The 20,326-nt window shown below is 44.5% G+C and overlaps 1 long non-coding RNA gene across 1 annotated transcript in view; it reads left to right on the forward strand.

The window, feature by feature from the left end:
* The first annotated feature begins 1,155 nt into the window (after nt 1-1,155).
* LOC141409808 (uncharacterized) overlaps nt 1,156-20,326 on the forward strand; it is a 53,530-nt gene continuing 34,359 nt past the window's right edge. The window contains exon 1 of the long non-coding RNA XR_012432059.1: nt 1,156-1,308. This is a non-coding gene — a long non-coding RNA (uncharacterized lncRNA). The remainder of the gene's footprint in view (nt 1,309-20,326) is intronic.

Genomic DNA, 20,326 nt, shown 5'->3' on the forward strand with positions numbered 1-20,326 from the left:
TTTTATAACCATATTCTTACATAGCCTATTATTGACTGAATGTTTCTCCTCCCAAAATTTATATATCGAAGCCCTAACCCCCTGTCGTGACTGTATTTGTAAGTGGGCATTCGAGAAGTAACTTGGTATAGACGAAGTCATGAGGGGCAAAGCTTGACCAAACTGATACCCTAATTTCAACTCTCAGCCTCCAGAATTGGGATAAATAAATGTTTGTTGTTTTATCCACCTGGTCTATGACATTTGTTATAGCAGCCCAAGGTGACTAAGTAAGACACAGCCAAAAGCGAAATCGAAAAATACATTGAGGGCCAGGCGCGGGGGCTCACGCCTGTAATCCCAGCACTTTGGGAGGTCGAGATGGACGGATCACAAGGTCAGGAGATTGAGACCATCCTGGCTAACACGGTGAAATCCCATCTCTACCAAAAATACAAAAAAAAACTAGCCGGGCAAGGTGGCAGGCGCCTGTGGTCCCAGCTACTCGGGAGGCTGAGGCAGGAGAGTGGCGGGAACCCGAGAGACGGAGCTTGCAGTGAGCCAAGATGCCGCCACTGCAGGCCAGCCTGGGCGACAAAGCGAGACTCCGTCTCAAAAAAAATAAAAAAGAAAAATACATTGAGGTCTGGCACAGTGGCTCACTCCTGTAATCCCAGTACTTTGGGAGGCTGAGGCAGCCGGATCACCTGAGGTTAGGAGTTTGAGACCAGCCTGACCATTATGGTGAAACCCCGTCTCTACTAAAAATACAAAAATTAGCTGGGCGTGGTGGCGGGCGCCTGTAGTCCCAGCTACTCAGGAGGCTGAGGCAGGAGAATCGCTTGAATCCAGGATGTGGAAGTTGCAGTGACTCGAGATCGCACCACTGCACTCCAGCCTGGGCGACAGAGCAAGACTCCATCTCAAAGAAAAAGAAAAAAAAAAGGAAAGAAAAAGAAAAATACATTGTAGAGTGGTGGTGTCAGGCAAAAAGTTAAAATATTATGTAATATTTCTAAATTTCGTGATGCTTATATGGGGCATTTGGGAGGTAATTTGGTTTAGATGAGGTCTAACTATTTAACTTTAATGATATTAAATTGGGATTTTTTTCTCATTATGAATATTTACTTTGGTGCCTAATTTTCTGTTTATAATTTTGTATTTTTTCGTTAGAATGGCTCCTAAAACCTGACTGTGTCTCTGGGCGTGTATGCCCAGCAACAGGCAGTAGTATCATCACTGTGTCAGTTCTATGGTGTGATGTGCGGAACTGGGACTGGAACGTGGACTTCAAGGCTGCTTCTTCGGATCTCCCAAAGGCCAAAGGTATCTATGTAAATATCATTTAATAGATTATTGCTTAAATCATCCATAATTTGTTTCTGTAGCGTATAAATAAGCATTTGATAAATCAATTGGGCACCATTTAAAGAAGTGTGTCTTAGCCCTGGCCGCACGTCAGAATCAAATTCCAAGGGAGTGGACGGGGCAGGGGGTTGAAAGGTACTGATGCCCAATCCCAGACAGATTGACAGCATCTCCGAGGGTAGGGCCTACGCATTGGTAGCATTTAAAATTTCCAAAGGTGATTCTAATATTCAGTCAGGGTTGAGAACTGCCGAATGAGTTTGGTTTCCTGGTGGTCCAAATCAGCTATTTTATGGAGTCCTAATTGTGTGACCACTGTTACAAAATCCTCGGCAGCCATGATGCATGATCAGAAGTGTAAAACAGACCATCTGGGAGCTTTCCGTCTGAACATCCTAGAGTGGGGATGGGATATCTGGGTCTTCCTTTAAGGAAAAACCAAAAAGAAGCGAGCGCCCACTGTCGGCACCGGGTAGTGAGTGAAGGATGTTCAGGGCAGCTGTGTTTTGCTGTCACATCTAGGGGTATTGAGAGATTCTGAAAGGGTGTTCTCCAAATTCCCAGAAGCTTTGGACAAATTTGAGTCTATAAAAAACCTTCTATCAGAACTCTTAGTTTTGACATTAATGGGGAAAAAGATGATCTTAAATGGCCTATAGACCTGACCTCATGGCAGAGAAATACAAGAGACTAGCAACATTTGTGTGGCTGTTAAGAAAACAGAATGAAAAGATTCTGCTCACAAAAATATAAAGTATTGAGGGGTTAAAAAAAAAAAAGTGTGCAGAATCTAGAACCAGAGATCTACAAACTTTATTGAGTAATATTTTTCTTTAAATCCACTTCATAAAGTAGACACAATCGTGTTGGGAAAGTTTAACATTGTAAACATGTTTATTCAACCCAAACTAACTATATATATTCATTACACTTACAGTCTCTATCCCAACAAAACTATTTCTGGAACTTCATAATGATTTTAAAGTTAATTTGGCAGAATGTGTGATACTGGTCAGTCTTTTAAAAAGAAAAAGAATAAGCAGGGGTATTTGTTTTTCCAGATATTAAAACATATTTTAAAAGAAAATATAAATAGAATGATACTATTTTAAAAACAAATAGATAGGTATAAAAAGCACAGGTACATCCCTGATCGTGTATAAGTAATGAGGACGAGCTAAAGATGCTGTTCCAATTAAGTGAGGAAGAATGAACCATTTGATAAATGGATTTGGAATAACTAGCTATCTGGAAAAAAATAAAGTGAGATTCCCTCCTCATAAGTGGTAATAATTTGCAAACGGTTTACATATTTTTAAAAAATTATAAGAGTACTGAGAGGAAAAAGAAGTAAAATTTTATGTAAACTTGTAGTAAGAAAACTTTTAAAGCATAACACCAAAGGAAAAATCAATAAATGACATATTGGGAAATAGGATTATAAAAAATATTTTACCCAAAAATTTTTTAAAAGCATGAATAAAAACATAAAAGGTAAATTACATCTGGGAAAATAGCTGTGACAGATTACAAAGACAGGGTTTAATATCCTTAAAATACAGAGAACTCTGACAGACAACGAGAAAAAGATAGCCCTGTAAAAAAATAAATGGGAGGCCAGGCACGGTGGCTCACGCCTGTAATCCCAGCACTTTGGGAGGTTGAGGCGGGCAGATCATTTGAGGCTAAGAGTTCGAGACCAGCCTGGTCAACATGACAAAACCCCATCTCTACTAAAAATAAAAAAATTAGCCAGGCATGGTGGTGGGCACCTGTGATCCCAGCTACTCAGGAGGCTGAGGCAGGAGAATCACTTGAACTTGGGAGGTAGAGGCTGCAGTGAGCCAAGATTGTGCCACTGCACTCCAACGTGGGCAACAGGAGCGAAACTCTAAACAAACAAACAAACAAACAAATAAATAAATAGGACAGAATAAGAACCAACTGTTCTTCCAGTAAGTACAAATAGCCAATTAATGGATGAAAAAAAGTATTGAAACTCATTAGTGAATAGAATGCACATGAAATAAAGAGGAGACACTTTTTGCCTAATGGGTTGGCAAAGAGAGTGTGGAGAAGTCAGTTCACCCCAAATAAATATAAACTGATAGGTGGTTTCTGGAAGACAGTTTGGCACTATATCTCCAAAGTCATACGAATATGTTTGACACTATATCTCCAAAGTCATACGAATATGCACATCCTTTGACCCAGCAATGTACTTTTGTTTATTAAAAGCACAGAGATAAGGATGTTTAGATATCTGTGAAACGAGAGAATCAATTTTTTAAAAGAATTATATTTTCAACATTTCAAAAATGGATTGGAGTAGGCATCATAGACAAACTAGAATTTTGTTGAACTTCTTCATGGCTTGCTATTGTTTTTCTTTTTCCCTCTGAATGAGACAAGGGAATGAAGTGACTAAGAAACCATGATATTTTCACTGTTATCTTCAGGTCTGTTGACACTCTGTTTAAGGATGTGCAACCTAATGTTAATACTTTCAGTAGTGAAAAATTAGAAAAACCCAATACCTGAAAAACAAATGATTAATGTATGGCATGGTCTTAGAATAAAATACTAGGAGCTACGCAAAATTGTAATTGCAAATTTGCACTTATGGTTGTATTGATTGATACTGTAAGATATTTACCACTCAATTAGGTAAAGCATAAAGCTGAAAAACAATAACCAGGTAAGATCCCATATTTGTTAAGTAAATATCTTAAAATGTATTGAGGCACAGGAAAGAAGCCCAGAAAAATAAACAGCAGAAGCATCCAATATTTCACTGTGCAGGAGAATTGGGGAGATGATGAGTGGGTTGGTTTTTTAAAAAAAAATTATCTGTATTTTCTAAGTTTTCTACATTGAAAGTGAATTGCTTTGGTGATGAAGAAAATATGTTAACTGGAAATTTTTGGCTGCCTGGTTTTAATAATTTCTAGAACAAGGCAGAGTCCAAATTATTTAATTAAAAGAAAAATAGAGCAGTCGGCTCCCTCCCCCGATCCTATCTATCTGGGAATAATGAGGCGCTGCAGGTAGTGCTGTGTGTGTGTGTGTGTGTGTGTGTGTGTTGTGTGTATGTGAGAAAGTCATCGATTCTGTGCCTCCTGTCATTCTTTAGCATCTGTCATCTTGGCTTTCCCTCCTGCCCTGAAGGTGCCTGGGGAACACCACACATTGTCAAAGAGAAAAGAGCAGAATCTCAGAGAGGTGGAGCGACTGGCCCAAGGTCACGAGCTCCTGAGTCCACGCTGGCCTCAAATCCGGGCCCTTGGGCTGCCGCTTCCCGCATAGTGCGGGCCTCACGGCTGCCACAGAAGTGTGAGGTGCCAGCTGGTGCTGTGTGCTCTGCGCAGGTGCCTCCTTTGGCCGTGGGGCTCCAGACCTTCCCTCTCCTCCTTTACTGCTTTATCGCCACATGGGGGACAGGGGCGGGGATGCCTTAAACATTCAAGGCTGTGGAGCAGGCTCAGGCCCTCAGCATCATGGAGAACGCACCAAAGCCCGCAGGAACCCACCGTCCCGTGGCAGGGAGAAAAGACAAACGGGTCATAATGCTGTCTCCAAAGGAGGTCACAGAGGGCCGAATGTGGCCCATTGGGAGGGACCGGGGACCTTGGGGAGCTGAGAGTCTCCCAGAGAGGGTGACACTGGAGCGTTGGAAGGGAGCAGCCTACAGACGCCAGAGCTGGGGAGCTGGAGACCCAACGGGACCCTCACGCCTCCTTTGGACTGTGGAGCCCAATGCACCCCTGAGGCCTCGCCGGCCTCACAGGGAGGTTTCACAAGGACTGTCTCCAGGTCCCTCTCCTGGTGGCCTGTGATCACAGTCTGAGCAGCCCACGCGTCTGCCCTTCTTTGCCTCCTGCCATCAGCTCCCAGCACAAAGCTTTCCAGAATGGAAGTGGGCTTAGCTCAAGCAGCCTGGAACATGGAGCCCATGATGGGAGAGAAGCCACCTGAGGTCCTGGCTGTGGCACGGCTGGATACACAGAGCAAGGCCCAGGGAGTCTGCTGTACCTGAGTTGTTCTTAGAATCTCAGCTTCTAAAGGGAGACATCCTCACACCCCACGCCCCTCCCAAAGTAGGGGCACTAAAGCCTCTTGCAGAGCTGTTGAACCAAATGAGCAAGTTCACGTAAAAGACCTGGAAGGTAGGAGACTCTTAATAAATGGTAGTTGCCACTGAGACCACAGTCTCTTCTTCAGAAGGGTTGGTGGGACGGCTTTGGTGGTCCCAGCCAGCGTGGCTCTTAGTGAACCAAAAGCGTGACAGCCTCTCTCCCTCCCTTCAGGAAGCTAACCCAGTTTTCAAACGAAGGAATGACTCTTCACATTGTCATTAATTTTCCTGAAACGATTTTCTTCTATCCATTAGCTATACTCTATAAATAGATTGGGATCTTTTGTTTTTCTAGAAAAAAAATCGTTTTAGCCTTGTATTCTGGCACAGTAGATGGTTCTTTTATCCTTGCTTTTTAAAAAACCTTTCAAACGGCTTGCCTTGCATGGAAGAATAAATAGTCTGTCATTTCTGGAGAGAATTTGTAAACTAATATCTTAGTTTAAAACAAATTTAGTGTAATAAGATGACTGCAAAGCTAATATTGACTCTTTTGCTGCTTGGCTTATCTCTCAGCTACTTTGACAGCACCTTTTTCTTTTCCCCTCAACTCTGTCTCACTGCAGAGAGCTCAAGTGAGAAACAAAAGTGTGGCCGGGAGGGGTGACTCACACCTGTAATCCCAGCACTTTGGGAGGCCGAGCTGGGCGGATCACCTGAGATCAGGACCACCCTGGCCAACATGGCGAAACCTTGTTTCTACTAAAAATATAAAAATTAGCTGGGTGTGGTGGCAGATGCCTGTAATCCCAGCTACTTGGGAGGCTGAGACAGGAGAATTGCTTGAACCCAGAAGGTGGAGGTTGCAGTGAGCCGAGATGGCACCACTGCACCCCAGCCTGAGTGTCAGAGCGAAACTCTGTCTCAAAAAAAGGAAAAAAAAAAGAACAAAAAAAAGAAAAAAGTGTTACATAGAAGGCCATTCTCCATTAAAGAGCTGCCCAAGGAGAAGGGAAGTAGTCAGTTTGCTCTTGCTAGAGATATGCAAACTCCACATGGAGAGTCCCCAGCCGGGGGCCAGAGATGCAGCCAGCCAGTGAAGGATGGATCACCTTGACCTTCCAGGCTCCTTTCTGCCCAGAGGCCTGGGAAACGCCTGCTGACTGCCTCTCATGAGCGTAGAGACACAGAATACAGGTGGACTCAATATCGCCCCTCCTTGACGCAGGGCACGGTGTAATCTAGCACTTTGGGAGACTGAGGTGGGCGATCACTTGAACTCAGAAGTTCAAGACCAGCCTCACCAACATGGTGAAACCCCATCTCTACTAAACATACAAAAATTACCTGGGTGTGGTGATGTCCACCTCTAATCCCAGCTACTCGGGAGGCTGAGGCAGGAGAATCGCTTGAATCCAGGAGGCGGAGGTTGCAGTGAGCCAAGATCACGCCACTGCACTCCAGCCTGGGCAACAGAGCCAGGCTCCGTCTCAAAAATAAACAAATAAAATAAAAATTTTTTTAAAAAGTTCCTCCTTTAAGGAAAGGCCAAATGCCACATGCTAAGGGTTGAATTTTGCCCCCACCGTCTGCCCAAAATCATATGTTGAAGTCCTAACCCCCAGTACCTCAGCATGTGACCTTATTTGCAAACAGGGTAATTGCAGGTGTAATTAAATAAGATGAGGTCATACCAGTGTAAGCTGGGTCCTAAATCCAATATGACTCGTATCCTCATAAAAGGGGAAGATTTGGGCACAGACAGGCCCCCAGGAGGAAAATCCATGTGAAGCTGTAGCCAGAGGCAATGGTGATGCATTTATAAACCAAGGAAGGCCAAAGGTTGCTGGAAACCCCCAGAGGGTAGGTGAGAGGCCCGGGACAGATTCCCCCTCGCAGCCTCGGGAGGAACCAGCTCTGCCGACATCTTGATCTTAGACTTCCGCCCTCCTGAACTTAGACGACCCACTTCTGCCGTGCAAGGCCCCAGCCTGTGGTGTTTTCTCACGGCAGCCCCCGCAGACCTAAAGGCCAGCTGAGCGCTCCTTTTCTCAGCGTCAGCGGGACGGCCGCATTTTCTCCCTCTGTGGGTGGATGGACCACTTTGCGGCCTTGTTGTTCGAAGGTGCGCAGGAGTCCGGCAGCCAAAGGGTTGCTGGCTGGAGACAAAGCCACTTTCAAAATGTTCCGATGAGGAGCAGCCGCCTCCTCCGAGCCCACCCTGTGCTAAAGCCGCCCTCCTGGGCCCAGAGCTCTGGCTCTGATGCAGTTCAGAGTAATTGCCATGCGGGAGGAGGGCGGCCATTGTCCCCGTCAGGGGTCAGAGCCTCTCGGCTCAGATAAAAGCAGCCACAGGGACACAAGAACAAGGAGAGAAAATAGAGAAAGGGGTGTTCAGGCAGCCCAGAGGGCTAGGAACGGCCCCTGCTCCATGTGGGCTCCCCCTTTATCCAGACAATGGTTTAATTCAAGCTACTGGGGCCCAGGCACACACCAGGAGTGTGGAGGCTGAACGTGCCTTTAAGAACCAGGACCTGCAGATCTAAGAGTCCTGGTATTGAGGCGGCTCTCAGGGAGGTCTCCAAGGATGAGAGGCCAGAAACTGTGACTTCTGCCATCAGTCTCTTAAACACCACCGTCATAACTCCCGTCTCTCCAGCACTTCCTCTGCGTTTGGCACCATGATAAGCACTTTCTGTGCATTTTGTCCTTTCATCCTCTAACTGCCCTAGCGGGTGGGTCCCTTCGTTATCTCGTCTTACGCATCAGGAAACTGAGGCACAGAGAGGTTAAGGAACTTGCCGAAGGCCACAGAGCTGGTAGGTGACAGAGCCAAGCTCCGTGCTGGTAACCACCGTGGGCTGTGTTCTCCTCTCCGTGGGAAGTCTGTGAGCAGACAGCAGGACCAAGCAGGAGGGTTGCAGGGAAGGGCCTCTGAAGTCCGTCATGCAGGGCTAAGTTGGGGTCTTAGACCCTGCGGCCGTGCAGAACATAAAATCATGCCTTGCAGAGCCGAACAGGGCTTTGAAATCATACAGTCCCCATTTCTCTCACAAAGAGGCTAAGGTCCAGGGAGGTGAAGTGGCTGGCCCCAAATCCCAGAGCAAATTAGCGGCAGAACCAGGCCAAGAACATAGATGTCCTGGTTTCCAACCCAGTGATCTTTGTTAAATACCATGCTGCATCTTAACAAGAGATAGTTATTTTCTTCCGTAGCTTGAGAGATTTGTAAAGGATTCTGAGAAACCCTTCCTGATCACGAAGGCTGTGACATATTTGATTGGGTTTGCCATGGCAGTTCTTCTATAGGAGTTGGAAGAGTTGGACAGACACCATGATTCCAACTGGGATAAGCGTCCAACCTGCCACAGGCAGACTCCCCTGCAGAAGACCAACTGCACGTCAAAATCTCCTAAGATCATATTTTAGGTGTGGAGTTGAGCGAATTAACCTTTTGCTAGAAGTCCATCAGTCCTCCTGTGATAAATGTCAACTGAAGACAAGGGAATCATTTTAGCACAATGGAGACATTGAGAGACTGGATATCAACTGTTCTTGAGACGTGTCTACAAAATTCTGCCATCCATTCAACCACTTAACCAGCCATCCATCCTTCCATCCATCCAACCACCCATCCTTCCAAAACCCATCTATTCATTCATTATCTTTTCATCCATTCACCCATCCATTCATCCACCCTTCCATTTATTTACCGGGTCCTTACTCTGTGTAAAGTATTTTGCTAGACCCTAGGATTTGTGAAAGAACATGGTCTAGCTTCTGACCTTAGAAGAACTTTAATTCAAATGATGGAATCAGGATGGAAAACTATAAATATAACTTTATGCATTCAGTAAAGGAAACAACCAGAGGCCTGGGGAGGCTGGAGACGCTTCTTAGAGGGAGAGATACTTGATTGGATCTTCAGTAGGAATTTCTTAAGCAGAAAAGGGGGGAGGAATGGAGGGTATTCCAGATATGGAGGCAAAGATGAACTAAAGCAAGATGCAGGTTAGGGAGGTAATTATGATGATCTGGGCATTAGCGTGGAGTTTGAGTCACATTTACAAGATGTGTTCATGACCCTTGTTGCAATTAATTCTCCAACAGCCATATAAGTTAGGGAGGGTGATGCCAGGGAAGGACATGTGGCACTTACAAGATGAAGTCATTACAAGGGACAAAGAGTAGGACCCAATAACTAACATCTTTTGAGCTCTCATTATGTGTCAGATCTTCACAAACATTCCTTGAGGTATTACCTCTATTTTCCAGATGAAAAACCAAGACTTAGAGAGCTTGGCCTTGGACTCACCCAAGGTCAGTGATACGGTTTTGCTGTGTTTCCACCCACATCTCATCTTGAATTGTAGTTCCCATAATTCCCACATGTCATGGGATGGACCCAGTGGGAGGAAATTGAATCATGGGGGCGGGTCTTTCCCAGGCTGTTCTTGTGGTAGTGAATAAGTCTCACAAGATCTGATGGTTTTATAAATGGGAGTTTCCCCTGCACAAGCTTCTCTCTTGCCTGCTGCCATGTAAGACATGCCTTTCGCCTTAAACCATGCCCACGTGGGACTGTGAGTCCATGAGACCTCTTTTCCTTTGTAAGTTGCCCAGTCTTGGGTACATGTTGATCAGTAGTGTGAAAACATACTAATACAGTCACACAGCCAGCAGGTACCAGAGACCCAGATCGAGTGTTCAGAGCCCTAGTCCAGATTAGATACAGCCAACTTTTCTTCCATAGATGAGAGAGGACAAGCTCAGATGACAAGGTTAATAGCAACCTCAATCCTGGAGTTCAGCTCTGAGTTTAAACTTCCTCTTCTGCAAAATGCTCAAATAAGCAGCTGGACTGACCGGAGGAGAAGCTGTGAGCAATGGAATCGGCAAAGCCAAACCCTGGGCCCAGAAGAGACACCACGTCTGCCAGAAGCCAACTTACCCTTGTAGCAGCCTGAAGTGATTTGTTCCCCCCGACTCTCTTTTTCCTTCTCTCTCCATATGGATTTTATAAACAAGATAAAATCAGAACTCGAAAACGAAACAGACTCTGCCAGGGCTCTGTTACCAGCCAGGGCAGCCCAGCACTGTTTTTGCAGATGTTTTGCAGGTCCATGTCTAGAAGAGGCCAGAGGCAGAAGGCAAGGGCAGGTCAGCAAGTGCTGAAAGGTAGGGGAGATCAGTTACTGGAAGGCCACGGAGGGTGGAAGATCCCCTGAGCAAACACGGCAAGAGACCTCTGCTTCCTTATCTTTAAGTTTTATGAGCGCTGCCACCCCCGCTCTCCTCCTTGCTCTGCCCCCATAACTTTCATAGTATCCTGATATTTCTTTTCCTGGTGAAGATCCAATCACATGTTAGGTTGGCCCCATTCTTCTTCATTCTCAAACACAGGCAAACAAGGTTCACATCAGCTAATGGGAATGTACCTTGAGGTTGGGCAGGGATGGGCCAGCTTTCTTTGTCTGGGTACTCTGTGTGTACCCAGAGAAGCTTTTCGGGAGGGAAGGAAAGCCTCAAAGCTGGGGGTTGTTGGAGGACCAGTGCCTGGCGTGTGTCTTGAGTTTCATCCCATCCTACTGACTCGATGAGGTTTGTACTATAAAAGGAGGCTACAGATCAGTATCAAACTGTGAAGCCACCAGGGTATTCAGACCAACACATCCATATTTTGCTGTTTAAACCTGCAATTGTGGGAAGAGGCAAAATCAAATCTGCTATTGGATTGGCAAGTAGAGCAAGTCCACCATATGTCATGTCGGAAGATGATACCACAATTGCAGAACGAAAGAAATAGTGTGACGTGTAGTTATAAGAACAGTCATTAAAAGACCAAGCTGGGATTTGAACACTACACAGTCTGGTTAAAGAGTCCATCCGCTTAGCAACTACACCATGGGAGCTAGAAGGCCTCGCATGTACCTTTCCTGGCATTAAGTGTTTAGACTTCAAGAGGCACAGCCAGGCCAGGGGACTAACCAGGAGGTAAAAACTGGCCCCCCTGCTCTTAGCTTCAGGACTTGAGGGACCTAATGGGAAAACCCTGGGCATGGAGAATGGACTTGGGCCTGGTCTGGAGGCTTGGGAGCCGTTCTGTAAGCTGTATTTCCCAAAGGGCCGCCTGAAGTGGAATTACTCTGGGAGATTGTTAAGATGCAGACTTCAGAGCCTGGACCTGTAGAGTCAGAACTTTGGTGGACAGAACTCTGAGAGACTGTCTTTTTAACAAACTCTTCCTACCCCATACCTCCCACATCCCCTACAGTGACACTGACACATAGTCAAGCTGAGAAGTACCAAGTTGACTGCCTGCTCCCAGCTCACCGTTCTGACTTCACATCGCTTCCTTCAGGGGCCAGGAGCAGGGGATGTGGGTAATCGAGTGACATTTGATAACATACAGCTCTTTTATTTATTACAAAGCAATTGTCATCCACATAGATGACTGGGCTCTTTGGGATGCATATTAGTTAAGGCCCTCCAGAGAAATAGAACAAACGGGAGATACATATGTACAGACAGATGTTAGGCAGATATAGATTGATAGGTAGGTAGGTAGGTAGAAATAGATACAGATCTATCCTTCTCTCTGTCTGTCTGTCTGTCTGTCTAATATCTATCTAAAGAGATTTATTTTAAGGACTGGGCTTCTGCAATTATGGAGGCCATCAAGGCCAAAATCTGTAGGTTAGGCCAGCAGGCTAGAAACTCAGGCAAGAGTGTGATCCTCTAGTCTCGAAGCAAAATTTCTTGTCTGGGAAATGTCCGTCTTTACTCATGAGGCCTCTTCCAACTGATTGGAAGTCGTCCATTCACAGTCTTGAGAATGAGCTCTTGTACTTAAAGTGTCCTGATTGTAGATGTTAACCACATTTACAAAATACGTTCACAGCAACATCTAGATCCGTGTTTGATGAAATAACTGGGTACTAGAGTCTCACCAGATTGACACATAAAACTAGCTGTCACAGGACATTTCTTAATTGGTTAACCTACTTACCCAGAGTAGAACTGTAGGGAAAGAACATTTGTTGAATAACACACAGTAAGGTAACTCTACAGTTCATGGTTAAAAACTGGCTTCAAAGAAAATGCAAAAAAGCCATGTCTGCTACCAGAGAGAATCTTCCTTAAGCTACCCAAGGCAGAGGGTCACTTCAGTAATGAGAATCCCAGGTTCAATAACAGCGACCTCTCATAATCCCAAGGGGTTTTCTGTCTTATCCAGGCTCCTGGCAGCCCCAAGCACTGGTCTCATAATGAACACTTTAATTAAGATGGATGTTTGTAAGTACCAAAGGGAAGTTGTGCCTTAATTACTTTGACTCCAATCAAATAATTTTCCTAGGTGTGCCTTCCTTCTTACTGAGAATTTTAAGAGATAAGGAGATTAGGGGTGGGGGAACCTCAGTTTAGGGAAGATTCGTGTATTCATGTAGGTTGGGGTTCTCAATATGGCATCCACAGATTTCCTGTGCATTCTTGCTATTACATATTAAATGTGAGTAGGTGTCTTTTGTTATGTGGGCAGAATCCATACTTTCGTTGGATTGCCAAGGAGGTCACTGACTCCCAAATAGGTTGAAAACCTTATTGAGTTTGGGAACATAATACCCTATCATTTGCAGGGCAGCAAGGTGGCTGACCCATGGCATTAGGAATTTTACAGATTAACAATATTTGCTTTAAGTGAGCACTAATTAGCCTGGTAGGTTGAAAAGCCATTCCTGAGGGTAGACAGGCTTCTTGTCTGAGACAGGAGGCTCCCAAGCTGGCCTGGCAGAGGGCTCTGCAGCCACTCAGCCTGGGTTCAGATCCCAGTTCTTATTAGCTATGTGACCAGGGTGCGTTCCCAGCCCTCTCTGCACCAGTTGCTTCATCTGTAAAATGGGAACAATGATAGAAGCACCTACCTTGCAGGTGTTAACTCTGAGTTAGCACATATAAAGTGAGTTGAGCAGTACTTGCCACAGAGTGGGAGTTTTGACTAGGTTTGTGGGTACATAGGGGTAGTCCCAGGAATTTGTATTTTAACAAGCTCCCCTGGTGATTCCATCTACAGGTGTTATTTCACCACACTGTGTCAAGACCCAACGAAACTGAACTTGCCAATTCACAGTGCAGGGCCCTGCTTTGTAGGTTACCACTTGCCATGCAAAGAAATACCCAGTGAGCTCCTGATCCCTGGTGCTGGTGCCCTCTGGAGAACCAGCTGGGCATAGCCAGCTGTGAGCAGGAGAGAGCCATGCCCTGGCCCTGCCTGGCCCTCTTGGCGGAGCTTCTTCGATGGTAGGATGCAATACAAATATTTCCTGGCAACATGGTGGCAACAGAAGTGATGGGCGGAGCATCCCAGCCAGGATACACAGCCACATGCAGGTGCAGCTCCCACCCGCCTGCCTGCTGCAGGAACAGGTGCCTCCAGGTGCCTCCTCTCTCCCTCTGCACGCCAGCTCCCCTCCCTGATCCTGATTTCTCTCCCTTCAGCTTTTTCCTGAGGTTTTCCCCTCTCTGCCTAAATTACAGTGGCTCCAGGGAGCATTTAGATTCCAAACTGCCCCAGAAGCTTGTTGGCCTCTCAGCTCTGGTTTGGCAGCCTGTAGGCAGGTAATGCTTCCCAACACCGCAAGCTGACCAGAGCCAGGCCCCAACAAAAAGATGGTCTGCAGAAGAGCCCAAAGCAGGCAGCCAGGTCCACAGGGAGCAGCACTGGTTCCCAGCGGGCAAGAGCGTGGCCCCACGTCCGGGAAACGTAGAAGGTTAAGAACTAGGACAAAGGCGGGCCCCAGCTGGAAGAACAGAGGCAAGTAGACAGGAAGAGGGAGGAGAGGGTCCTTGTGAGAAGGAATCAGGGTCGCAATCCATCTGGAGGGACTTAATTGTCCCCCACCCTCAGCTCAGCATTGCTCATGAAAATGGGGCTGCCCCTCGGGTGGACATCGAGTGACTGCAACTGCTAGAAGGAGGCAACACAGGGGTCAGGACCCCATTAGGACATAGCCCCGAGACAGCTGGGGTTGTTTCGTGTTGTTCCAGTTTGTTTGTTTGTTTTATTTTTTATGTTTTGTTTTGTTTTATTTTATTTTATTTTATTTATTTTATTTTATTTTTTGAGACAGAGTCTTACTTCATCACCCAGGCTGGAGTGCAGGGGCACGATTTCGGCTGACTGCAACCTCTGCCTCCCAGGTTCAAGCAATTCTCATGCCTCAGCCTCCCAAGTCGCTGGAATTACAGGCACCCGCCACCATGCCCAGCTAATTTCTGTATTTTTAGTAGAGACAGGCTTTTGACATGTTAGCCAGGCTGATCTCAAACTCCTGACCTCAGGTGATCCACCCACCTCAGCCTCCCACAGTGCTGGGATTACAGGCGTGAGCCACCACTCCTGGCCAAGGGGAGCTGTTTTACAAACAATTCACAAATTCCAGCAATGGCAACTACCACCATTAAATTTGGAGGCACTTAGTAGTTGTCAGACATACTGCTAGACCCTCTATACCACCCCCATAAACTAAGCTCCAATGTCAGAAGCAGAATAGCTCTAACAGTTAGGAGTGAGGACTCCGGAGCCAAAAAGTCTGTTTCAAACCCCAGCTCTGCCACTCGCTAGCTGTGTGACTTTAGGCCTGTTTCTTCATTTCTCTGATCCTCAATTGCCCGTCTGTAAAATGGGTGTGACAAAAGGAGCTTCTGCCTTAGCTGTTGTGAAAGTAAATGAGATAATTTATACAAACCAAGCATAGTGCCCGGCACCTAGGAAGGAAACAGAACAACGCTGCTGTCACAGTGTCAGTGTTGCTATTATCATTCCTTTTGCTTGGGTTCTCAAGGTTGAGCTCACATGGCCATGCCAGGGGAGGAAGAAAAGCAGAGAGGTAGGCAAATTGGCACCCTTGAACCCGTGGGATCTGGGCTCACAGAAAAGAAACTGCTTTAAAAAATACCTTATGTCTGTTTCCCTCTGCCCACACTTTAGAGACGTCAGGAACACACTGCAAACCACCTTTCATGTTTCACACCTCCAGGCAATAGAAACAGCCGGATTTTCCTTGAGTATTCTTCCGGGAAGTCTGCCAAAGACAAGGCTCTTTCTCTGGGAAATAATAATAATACTTCACTCTGAATGTCAATAATAATTAAGCTGGGGGTGTATAGGGATGAAATAAACGCAACGTCCCTCAAGGCTTATATTCCTTCTAATGTGCAAATCTTTGCACACGTGACCTCTCTGCCCTGGTGTGCTATCAATGTACACCCATCAAGGCTTAAGGTAAAGAACCACCACACCCGATTATATGTGTAATGTGGCTGCACCCTTTTGGGCTGAGGGCAAAAAGCATCTTATGCAAATATCATCATTGTGCAAAGGCAAATATAAATGTATAGGGAGAAGGAGCTCTTTGGGGATGGGCAGGCATGCTGGTGGATGTGAGGAAACAGCAAAATAACTGAAAGGAGAGAGAAGACATCTGAATGAGGTCTTTAGAGTTAGGACAAGCAAAGGCTGACACCTGGTACGTGGCAATGGATATGTTAGAGGATGGGATGAAAGGGGGAGTGATGATGGATCAGAGGCACTAAGCCTGGGAGAGCAGGTTACTTCAGGGTTGACCCCCAGGGCTGTCATTTCCCAGCGTGATTTTGAGCAGGTACCTACTTAACTTGGTAATGCCTTAGAAACCTAGCCCAGAAAGACTTTATACAGGATTCTGTTTATCTATATACAAAATAAGAACAAGTATATTGGTAATAATATTTATAAGTAAACATATGCGTAAAGTGTATGCACTCATTTTCCCCCAATCCCTCATGCCCAGGTACATCCTAGGTACTTAGGAAATGCTGGTTTAGTCTATATTTAGGTTTAGCAGGTGGGTCCAGGGTTGCAGTCCCAAGGAGACAGCCCCTGCTGTTCATCCTCTAGCAAAGGGTATGAGTAAAATGCCACAAGCAATTTTAGACTGTGAATTCCTGGAGGGAAGGGAGGGGCTGTGTGTCACGGTTGAGATCTCACATTGTCCACACAGTAAATATTTAAATGAATAACATGGCAGAGTGGAAACCAGCACAGGGAGCTCATAGCCAGCCAGAGCGGTGGCCAAGGCTCTCGTCTCTGGAAGACAGATGATAAGACACGTCTCTGAAAATGTCTGGGTAACAGGATCTGTTTCCACACATAGTGGGGGGAGGTGGCTGAAGGCAGCATCTTCTCCTAGAAGGTCCAGGGCCGTTCTTCAACAAAGTACTCTGGAACTTATGTGAGTGCCTGAGAGACAAAGACACTTGCCACCTCCCTCCCACCTAGGTTGATAATTCAGCTTAAATCTGAGTTGTGTCAGAGGACTTGGAGTTGGGGTCAGAAATGGCCTTGGTCAACTGTTTGTTACTCCACTAGGCATCGAAGTTCTGGGGTCAGCAGCAACCATGAGATTTTTCAGTGCATTGTTAGGGATCACGTGGTGATCACACAGTTAGGGACAAAAGTCTCTGCAGCACCTACAGCTGTGCAACTTTGGTGTGTAGCTGAAGAATCTCTCCCCTTCCTCCTCCTTCTCCTCCTCTCTCTTTCTCCCTCCCCCTCCCCCAGTCCAATACCGCAGAGTGGGAGAGAGTCCTGCACATGAGGAGTTTGGAAAGGATTAGTCAATAGAGCCAGATCAGATGGTTAACTTTGCGGGGCTGGGGGATAAAGTTAGATCCTTCACTTCAACCTAGACCAAAATTAATTCCAGATGGCTTCAAGAATTACATGTAAAACATGAAGCCATTAAAAATGAAACTTCAAAGGTGCTATGGGTTGGGGGATGATCCCACAGATGAACTTCCCAAACATGAAAGCAAGAAAAGGAGTCAAAAAGAAAAAGCTTGCTAGATTTGGGTACATAAAAATACAAAACTTCTCCATGCCAGAAAGACATCCAAAGCAAAATTAAAAGGCAAATCACAAAATATTTGCAACACTGTTTACACCATATACAGTAGGTACATATGCAAGATGGCTCATGTTATTAGTATTTAAAGAATTCTTACAGAACAATAAGAAAATGAGGGGAAGCAACAAAATGGAAAAAAGAATCTGAATACATATTTCACAAAAGAAATACAAATAAAACACGTAAGAAAATAGTTTTTTAAAAGCTAGAAATTAAATCAGTATTATTTAAACCAACAATAAAACATCATTCAACCTGTCAGAATTAGCAAATATTTTGAAAATGATATTATCCTAAGGATGTGATAATGATCACACTAGTACACTGCTGTAAATGAGGGCAGCCTTCTGGAAAATCAAAGTAAAGTAGAAATATGTATAAAAGATCTCAGGTACACTCCTACTCTGTGAACTGTCAACCCCACTTTTGGAACCTGTTCAAAGGAAATCATAAAAGATATAAAGACATGAATGAAGACTTGCATTTAAAGATATTTCCTGTAGCATTATTTATAACATTGGAAGACTAGTAAAGACCCAAATGCCCATCAGCTGGGAATTCACTTGAAAAAGCTACTTCCTTGTGATGGGATATGAATTAGCTAATGACATTCATAACTAATGCTAAGTGAACAAACTTATGCCACACTATATACAAATATGATGTCTGTTTTGGAGTCTGTCTCTTTCTCTGTCTGTCTGTCTCTCTCTCTCTCTCTCTCTCTATCACACAGGCACTTACAAGGAAATTAACCAAAATATTAGTAGAGATTCTGTTAGCAGAGTAAGTGTATTAACACTCTTTGTACTTTTTACAAGTAGGTAGTACTTCTTTAATGGGAAAAAAACCACAATTTTTATAATGTAAAACACACAAAATCTTACATGAGCCCCCATTTCCTGACAGCAAGGTGACAAGCACAGCGTTATCTGTGGGTTGGATGCTGCGTAGCTGTGAATATCTGCATCACTCTTCCTGCACACCACCCACCCATATACCCGTGTCGTGGCTGAGATATTCATTAATAGGTCGTACAAAATAAAGCTCACCAAATGATGGCAACCTAGGATTCCAGTAAATTCCTCCATAGGAGGCTTTTGTGGAAAGATGTACCCTAAGTGTTACCCAACATGGGCTCACTAACCCCTGACTTCTAAAAATTATCCAGTGAAGTGTCTCAAGTAGGAGGAGCAACCGCTTAGAGCAGCAGTCAGCGAATTATGACTTGTGGGCAAACGGACTCACCACCAGTTTTTGTACAGTTAGGAGTTAAGAAGTTATGAGTTAATAAAATAAAGACTTACGTTTTGGGCATGTTGGGTTTGAAGTAACTGTGTGGCATCTAGGTGTTTTACATTTTTGCATTCTTATATAAATACCTACATAATATTCTCAATTGTGCCTCTTGGATCTCAAACCCTAAAATGTTTACTAGATGCACACCCCGCCCCCACAACCACTCTAACTTGGCATTTGGTTATTTGGAGTTGAAACACCTGTACCTTAGCCAAACACTCATAACAGTTGTCAAACAGTAGTGCCTTCTTTGAAAACCAATAAAAAAATAAAAAGTAATATTACCTACATGTAAGACCCTGTAAGGGGGAGAAAGTAATTCTCTTATATTACCAAGGAGGCTGATCACTTTTGAGAGTAATTTGAAATTTTATATTGAAAAGCCTTCACTATATGCAAATTTATTTACCAATCAATTCCACTTTTTGGAATTTATTCTAAGGAAATAATTCTGTATGTACATGAAGATTTAGCTACAAGGATGTTCACTGAAGCATTCACTATGGAGTTGAAAAATTGGAACCAGCCTCAATGTCCAGCAGTAAGGAATTTGTTGAACAAATTATGGAACATCTATTTGATGTAATATTACGCATTCATAACACATGCATTATTGATGGACATGCAAAGATGTTCATGATAGGGTGTCAAGTAAAACAAAATAGGTTACAACAATTATACAATATGAGTCTATTTTTTATGATTATTAATATACGGTAAAACCATGAAAAAATATAAACAAAAATGCTAACAGTGGTTACCTCTATGTGACAAGATTGTGGATAATTTTTATTTTTCTCCTTTTCTGCTCATCTGGACTTTTGAATTTTTATGCAATGAACATACATTATTTATGCCCCCACTCCCTTTCCACTGCCAAATCCCCAGAAGTAAACTAAAAGCTGATGAAAATACAGTCTTACTGACATGTCTTACAGCATTTCTCAGAAGTGTTGTACAAATATTGTTTGGAATTAATTTTCATCTAGATTGAAGTGAAAGATCTAACTTTATCCGTCCCCTCCCCACACAAGGCTAACCAACTGATCCAGCTCCATGGACTAATCCTTTCCAAACATTTCATGTACATGACTCTCTCCCATTCTGCATATTTCAAATGTACCAAATGCTGGGCACAGTGGCTCATACCTATAGTTTTAGCTACTCAGGAAGCTGAGGCAGGAGGATTGCTTGAGGCCAGGAGTTCAAGACCAGCCTGAGCAACATAGTGAGACCCCATCTCCACAAACAAACAAGCAAAATGTGCCAGAAAGCACCATGTTTCCGTCACCTATCGCTGCAAAACAATATACTCCAACATAATACTCATACCTAATACTCATAATACCCATACTCATACTCAAAAAATATACTCATTGCTACAAAACAGTATACTCTACCAATATACTCAAAATTTAGTGGCTTAAGACAGTTATCATTTTATTATTCGCTCCAGATGTTGCAACCTGGGAAGAGTTCAATGGGGAGAGCTTGTCTTGCTCCACGTGGTATCAACTTGGGTAGATTGGCCAGCTAGAGCTGGCTGGAATGGCTCAACCTGGGTAATCAGCTGGGGCCTCGGCTGACACTGTTGTCCAGTGGGAAGTGGGTAGTTCCTTGATTCTCCCGCTGTGGCCTCTTCACATGGTGAGTGTGGGCT

Source organism: Macaca fascicularis, chromosome 3 (assembly GCF_037993035.2).
Source record: "Macaca fascicularis isolate 582-1 chromosome 3, T2T-MFA8v1.1".
Lineage (NCBI taxonomy): Eukaryota > Metazoa > Chordata > Mammalia > Primates > Cercopithecidae > Macaca > Macaca fascicularis.